The sequence below is a fragment of the Zingiber officinale genome, chromosome 8B, assembly GCF_018446385.1.
Source record: "Zingiber officinale cultivar Zhangliang chromosome 8B, Zo_v1.1, whole genome shotgun sequence".
Lineage (NCBI taxonomy): Eukaryota > Viridiplantae > Streptophyta > Magnoliopsida > Zingiberales > Zingiberaceae > Zingiber > Zingiber officinale.
This window is the reverse complement of record NC_056001.1, coordinates 52,092,223-52,100,913: the sequence shown is the minus strand read 5'-3', so window position 1 is coordinate 52,100,913 and position 8,691 is coordinate 52,092,223.

The window sequence follows — 8,691 nt, the reverse complement described above, 5'->3', positions numbered from 1 at the left end:
TCTGAATGGCAAACCGTAGTAATACCTTATCAGTGTATGCACTCCGACTTAGGCCAAACAATCTCTTAGATCTATTTCTATAGATCTTTATTCCTAGAATACAGGCTGCTTCACCTAAGTCCTTCATTGAAAAATAATTTCCCAGCCAAGTTTTACAGACTGCAGCAAAGGGATGTCATTTCCAATGAGTAGTATGTCATCCACATACAATACAAGGAAGACAATTGTGTTCTCAACAACCTTCTTGTAGACACAGGATTCATCTTCATTTTTGATGAAACCAAACTGTTTGATCACATCATCGAATCGAAGATTCCAGCTCCGAGAAGCTTGCTTTAGCCCATAAATGGACTTATGTAGCTTGCATACTCTGCCAATATGTTGTGGATCTACAAAACCCTCAGGTTGTGTCATGTATACATCCTCGAGTAAGTTTCCATTCAGAAACGCGGTTTTGACATTCATTTGCCAGATCTCATAATCGTGGTATGCTGCAATAGCAAGCATGATCTGAATGGATTTAAACATCGCTACTGGATAAAAGGTTTCATCGTAGTCAATACCATGAATTTGCTTGAAACCTTTAGCTACCAAACGACCTTTTTAAATAAGTCCATCAATGTCAGTCTTTCTCTTAAAGACCCACTTACACTCAATGGGTTTGACCCCTTCAAGTGGATCAACTAAAGTCCATACTTGGTTGGTGTACATGGATTCCATCTCGGATCTCATGGCCTCTAGCAATTTCTCAGAATCTGGTCTCATCACAGCCTCCTGATAGGAGGTAGGCTCATTCTCAACGAGTATAACGTCGTCATGGTCAGACAAGAGAAATGAGTATCTCTCAGGCTGACGACGTACTCTATCAGACCTGCGAAGAGGTATGTCTACTTGAACTGGTTGTTGTTCCTCAACTCTTTGTGGAACAATCTCATCATCCACAACACTTTGTGGTTCCAGTTCAACTTCCATCAAGTCTTCAGTGCTATGGTCCATATCTTGAACTTCTTCAAGATTGAATGTACTCCTACTAGTTTTTCTAGAAACAAAGTCCATTTCAAGAAATACCCCAGTCTTAGCCATAACTACTTTGTGTTGACTGGGAATGTAGAAATAATATCTCTTCGTTTCCTTGGGATATCCTATAAAATAGCACTTATCGGATTTGGGTCCCAATTTATCTGAGACTTGACGTCGAACGTAAGCCTCACAATCCCAAATTCTCATAAAAGACACATGAGCATCTCTCCCAGTCCATATACTATATGGTGTCTTTATCACAACCTTGGATGGAACACGGTTGAGTATGAAGGCTGCTGTGTTTAGAGCATAGCCCCAAAGAGATATAGTAAGATCTGTGTGACTCATCATAGATCGCACCATATCTAATAGGGTACGATTCCTCCTTTCAGATACACCATTCCACTGTGGTGTTCCAGGAGGAGTGAGTTGGGATAGAATCCCACACTCAGCTAGATAGTCACGAAACTCATGGCTAAGGTATTCACCACCTCGATCTGATCGAAGTATCTTAATACTCTTGTCAAGCTGGTTTTGTACTTCATTCTTGATTGCTTTGAACTTTTCAAATAATTCTGACTTATGTGTCATCAAATACACATAACCATATCTACTGAAGTTATCAGTAAATGTAATGAAGTACCTATAACTGAAGTTATCACCTCGATAGGTTTGGTTCATGTCATTTGATTTGAACCTTTTGGTATTTATGTTATAGATGGGGTTCTCTAAGTCTAGAATATAGAGTTCGTTCATCAGAGGTGTACTACAATAGAACAAATCGTTTAAATAGACAGAAGAACATTTGTTCTTTATGATAAACGAAAAGCCTTTCTTGTCCAAACAAAAGACTGAAATTATGTTCTTAGTAAGAGCAGGCACATAACAACATTCATCTAATTCTAGTACAAGCCCAGAGGGCAGAGATAAAAAGTAAGTCCCTACAGCAACAGCAGCAACCCGTACTCCATTGCCTACTTGTAGGTCCACCTCGCCCTTCGTCAATGCCCTGCTATTTCTCAACGCTTGCACATTAGTACAAATGTGAGAAACACATCCGGTATCTAATACCCATGATGAAGAAATAGAGAGATTAACTTCTATAATATATATATCTGAAGTAGAAGTCTCACTTCTCTTCTTCTTAAGATCTTTCAGGTAAACTTTGCAGTTCCTCTTCCAGTGCCCGGTCTGACCGCAGTGGAAGCATATAGCATCCTTGGCAACCCCTCCTTTAGGTTTCAGTGTCTTGCCTTTGCCCTTGGCTTGGGACTTTCCCTTACCTTTAGGCTTGCCCTTGCCTTTATGCTTTTACACCATCAAAATGGAGTTGGGCTTTACCTTCTTAAGGTTTAGCTCAACAGTTTTCAACATGCTTAGCAGCTCGGGCAGTGGCTTGTCAATTTCGTTCATGTTGTAGTTCATGACAAATTGACTGTAGCTCTCTGGCAAGGATTGCAAGATCAAGTCAGTGGCTAGCTCTTGGCCAAGTGAGAATTCAAACCTCTGTAGATTTTCTATGTACCCAATCATCTTGAGCACATATGGTCCTACGAGAGTCCCATCTTTCATCTTGCATTGAAACAGTGCCTTGGAGATCTCGAATCATAAGCACCCATCAACTCGTGTTGCTTCTGAAGCTCAGAGTTCATGGTTGCGAACATGAGGCATGACACATCTAATGCGTCGTCTTGATGCTTCTTATAAGCATCTTGATCAGCTCGCGTGGCAGTGGCAGGAGGTGCCTCGGGAATGGGCTGCTCCAGGACGTACAGTTTTCGTTCTTGTGTGAGAACGATTCTCAGATTTCTGTACCAGTTCAGGAAATTAGCTCCATTGAGCTTGTCCTTATCAATGACAGAACGCAGAGAGAAGGTGTTCGTGTTTGTCGACATGACAATCTTCAACAGAAAAATACAGAAAATAAATATCATATTCCACAAATCATTTAATTAGGCCTTTAATTAAATGATGCTCCCACTGAATTATAGAATTTTTGTAGAATCAAGTCATGGATGTGGTCAAACCTCACTTACTAGATTCTAACCGATTAGCTATAATTCTTGCGGGACAAGATCCACATCATACTACGCCTTGAGTTAGCTTTGGCTAAATCAACAAGACTTAGTATGATCGGTAGATAATTAATTATCAATTACATCTCTATGCAACTCTTGTTTATAGGATCAAAAATCTCATTTACATTAAAACTTGAGTTAGCTTTGGCTAAATCGCCCAAGATTTAGTATAAATGTGATTTTTATCCTATCGTCCACCATTGGAAAATGCCTATAGTTATACCCAATCCAATTGAGTTAGCAAGTTATACTCAATCTAATTGAGTTTGTACTCACCCAAGCCTTGATAGGCGGAACCAAGATTGTCCCTCCGCACCCTACCAAGATAATATGCGTTGCTCTGCTTTGGCAGATTCAACAACAACAAATGATCGAGGTAGTGATGGGTATCAAGACTTGGTAGGCATTTCGAGTTGACTAGATTAAGATCTAATCTAATCGTGAATTCGCATCTTATACGCATCATAGCACTAATTAATTACTCTTCATTATCATGCATCACATACATAAGCAATTAATTAAATTTTAATTAGGTCATGACCCTACTACGATATTCTCAAACCAATGAGAAGATCGGAAGGTCAAGCTAGGGTTAACGACTTCTTCAAGCTCCTCCCTTTGACTGTCATGTGTTGCTCGCACCCTCCTCGTAGCTCCTTCTTGAGTGGACCTTCCACCGCTCCATTTTGTACATTACAAATATGAAACTCGAGTTACATTCGAGTCTAAAACTATTTTAGAACAGGAATATAAAAATGAGGGAGGTACGCACGCAGGTCGCATAATATATACAACACGCACATCACACAAAATGGCACGCAGGCCATATTATGAATTACAACACAGAATTCCCAATCATATTAGGTCTTTTGGGCCATAACCATCACAAAAATTATACATAATTCTAAATTATGTAATTTCCATATATTTCTATAATTTTACTATTAATTTTATGATTTTATGAGTCATAACTCCCGGCGGTCCCGTTTAGTGATTTTCGGGCGCGATCGCTAGACAATGCCCCTTGCGGGGGTTAGGGGCAACACCCCTTCTCGCGAAATGAGTCACACGAGTATCCATTTTCGATCTTACAGTGCCTTGAGCCTGTTAGGATCGGTTGAGCTAGAGGGGGGGGGGGTGAATGACTCACTTCGTTTTCTTGATCAACTTAATTTCATTTCCTTCTTCGCAGCGGACACTTGAAAGTAATGCTAACTCTTGTATTTACTTGGTATCCACCTCCTCAAGGAGGTGACAAGTCCAAGGATCCACACCACCGCCAGCCTTTCACTATCAAACTTCTCATTCTCGGAATAACACCGAAGGTGGAGAAACCTTACAAGACTTACAACTCTCCCTTTCCAAAAGAAAAGGATCACACCCACTACAATAAAGAAGAAGGAAAGAATTACAAACTTAAAATCCTTCTTCCTTGCAGTGTGAAGCTTGAGAACATGGCGAGATGGAGAGCTTGAGTTTCAAACCCTTGAGAGGTCTTGAGCACTTCAAAGATTGATCACCACAAGAGCAAAAGGGCAATAGAACAGTATTTTTCTTTTGGATGATCTTGTTCCTTTTTGTTCCAGCTATTTAAACGTCGTGAAAACTAGTCGTTTATCACAAAATCATTACCGTAAATCGATTGAGTTTATATCCCAATCGATTCACAAGTATCCGTTGGAAGTCATCGCGTCAAGATCAACGATGTAGATAATTTCGTCGAGCTTCAATCGATTGGGGCAGTGTTTGAATCGATTCAGACCTTCGCGCGTGGAATCGCAGAATCGCAATGTCTCTATGAATCGATCGGCCGATCGATTGAGTGACTTCAATCGATCGGCTGATCGATTGGTTTACCCCAATCTATCGGATGATCGATCCATAAGCATTCTGTGCTTCGCGCAGACGCTTCCTGATCGATCGACCGATCGATTGACTTTCTTCCAATCAATCAGCTGATCAATTCAGAGGCATTCTGCCTTACAGCCATGTCTAAATGGATTTACCAATCAATTTCTGATAAATGAATTTACATGCATCCAACCTTCTGACATGCAGGAACTTCTCTTGCCAAGAATCTGGTCCTCGACCTTCTTGGACTTCTCTTGCCTTGCATCAGGTCTTCTGACCTGCAAGGACTCTTTTGCCAAGAATCCGGTCCTCGACCTTCTTGGACTTCTCTTGCCTTGCATCCGATCTTCCGACCTGTAAGGACTTCTCCTGCAAACTCATAATGCATGTTAGATCCAACATATTAACCTAAACTTAAACAATTGTCAACACATTGAAATTTCCAGGGTATGATTGCACCAACAGAGCCGCTGTCTCAAAACAATTTGGGCGAGACATTGCCGATTCGGAAGGTTTTTCTCGGTAGTCGAAGCCTACAAGTGTCCAAACACTTGTTACTTCGCCTCTACGAGAAAAATACTCATAAAATACATAAAAATAGCAAATTTACAGAAACTTACATATCTGATTTTTTCATAAAAATATAAAATGAAACAAGTACATGCTTCGAATGTGGCTCTGATACCACTGTTGGGACTTTCGGGCGGCAAAAACCGTTTTTTTGCGTTGCGGAAACCCTGAAGCCTTGCCACGGATCTGTGTGAAGATATATAAAAATTATCATGTACATGTTTCCTAATCCTAGATCTACACTAGATCTACGAGAAAGGGGTTTATACCTTTGAAGCGAAGCCCTTCGCAAATTCCGCTCGTCCAAAAGGGTTGCCGGATCTCGAGAGTGTCAAATGTACACTCCTCTATGTGTATCCACACGAACAATAGGTGGAGGAAAACGCAACTAAGAGTGTGCTAGCACCCTTAGAAGGTCACGACAATGGAGGAAGAGAGGAAGAGAAGAGGAAGAAGAAGACCTCTTGAATGAGCACACAAATGTAATCACTCACACATTCAAGTGGCCAGCCACAATAGAGAGGTTATAAATCTCCATGGGATACCAAGATTCATGGCTCTTGGTCTCCCTCATGAGGTGACATTTGGTCAAGTCAATCTTAACCAAATGATGTGGCCTTGATGATGTGTAACACCATCATTGGCCGACCCTATGCCAAGTCACAATGACATGACATTTGGTCAAGTCAAAGTCAAGTCAAACTTGACTCTTCATCTTTCCTCTTAAGTCAAGTCAAACTTAACCTCTTATCTCCCATGGTTGATCAAATCTAACCATTTGATTCATATCAATTTAATCTAATGAATCTATATTAATTGGATTAAATTGACTTAATGAATCCAAGTCTAAATTAGACTCATTTAACACATGAATCAAATTGAGTCTAACTCAATTAGTTTAATTTGAATTACTCTTAATCCAATTTGGTTCATCATATGAACCTAATCCTCTTGGTTCATCATATGAACCTATTCTCCATCTAATTGCCCTTTGTGTGTGACCCTATAGGTTATTGTAACGTTGACAATGCTCCTAAACTCATTTAGAAGCATAAGTAATGAGCGGTATCTAGCAACACACATTAATACCCAAGTTACAAGAATGTTGAGATCCGACATCACCTTGTGACTACTAACTGTGATCCTCACAATATATGATAATGTCATTCTATCCTTGACATCTAGATTGATCAAATAAGGCATAGACCGTGTCATCCTCTAATCAATCTATATCTTGAACTTCAAGTAGACTCACTCTAATCAAATGAGCTCAATATCTCATATTGACTCATTTGGGCATGACCATGCACTTAGTGGTATCACTCTATCAAGAATGATGATGTCACTCCCATCATATAGGAGGGATAGATCTCATCTACATCACTCACATCCCTCCGCATAATTTGTTACATACCCAGTAATCGCCTTTATAGTCCACCCAGTTACGGGTGACGTTTGACGAAGCCAAAGTATGTAACTCCTTATGTAGGGAACCATGGTGACTTTAAGTCCAAGGACTAATAGTCATACTAATAGCCACATGAGAAAGTATATGACACTCATATAACGATCCATGATACTTTCTCATGGCGGGTGATTCAGTATACATTCTCCAATGCATACCCATGTGTCAACTTGATATCTCTATATCCATGACTTGTGAGATCAAGTCATCGAGTTGACATACATGCTAGTCTTGCCGCATTAACATTATCCCTGAATGTTAATATTTGACTAGGAATGATTAAGAGTAGTGTTCTCTATATCATCTCACTATCGATTCAACCAATCGATTGATATAGATAAAAACCTTCTACTCAAGGACGCTATTATACCTAGCTGTTTGGCACCAATACAAGTAAGTATAATAACCATAAAGAAATGCCTTTATTAATATATATGAATATGATACATCAAGTTCATACAACAATCATTATATGATTGGCTCTAGGGCTCTAACTAACAGCTCAGGCATACCAAACGGTTCATTCGTCCTTATTTTACAGCTTGAGATTATCTGTTCAAGGTATTCGAGTCATACATCATACCTCTAGACTCTCATGTCAATTGACCGAGTTATAAATGAGCATGCCCTTGCACCCATGTTCCTAGCCATTTAGGTCATACACTGTGCCTCCAAGTTTCAAGGCATTCAGGTGCCCCTAGGGTGTAGCACAGACGGTGGAATTTTTTTTTAAACTTTGTTTAATTTTAATTTAAATTATTTTAATTTCATTTTAAATTTATTTTAAATTTAACTCTTGATTTAATTTATAATTTATTTTAAATTTAACTCTTAATTTAATTTTTAAATTTAACTTCTTAATCATCTCACCCAATATATATTTTTAATCAGGAAATCCTATAATTTTATGAGATGAATTAAGTTCAATTTTTGGATTTAGTTTAACTTTGTGTTAGATTCAAGTTTGACTTTGAGATCAATAAATAGATATTTTTCGGATAAATTTCTGCCTATGGTGAGTCACCTGAACATCATTAAAGTAATCATGCCTTCGAGGCTTTCCAAATAGTCCTAACTACTGAACTTAGTACAAAATCTTGGTCTAACTAGTTAGGATTCATAAGGGGTACGTTCAGTTAGTTCCACTAGGCCAAATGCACCAGGTTGAAACCATATCTTCTTAGACATGCATAAACAGAGTTTCCTTAACATACTATTATCCAAAAACTTCACCAGTATCTTAGGTCAAGTTAAACTTTTGTCCCTTTCTAATCTAATCCTAATTAACCTACCGGGTAAGTTATTATTTTAGAGGTGACAACTAATTTAGAGTCTCCTCCTAAATTATTGATTTTCCTTTTAAATTTTTTGTATAATTAAAGTTAATTTTATTTGAGATTTAATGTTCAATTTGTAATTTAAATTTAAGTTTTTAATTTTGAATTAATTAAATTGGTCAAATTATTCTTCTTTAAAAGAGTGTATTTAATATTTAAATTTTCTTTCAATCTAAAGTTAAGGTTATTTTTAGTGTTTAAGTTTTTATTAATTTTTAAATTTAAATTGATTAAATTGTTTGAATTATATTTCTTTAAATGTTTATCTTTTAATTTTTTTAATTATTAATTTCAAATTTTCTTTAATATTTAATTTTGAATTTTTTAAATTTATTTTTGATTTTATTGAAGTGTTTGAATTTATTCTCAT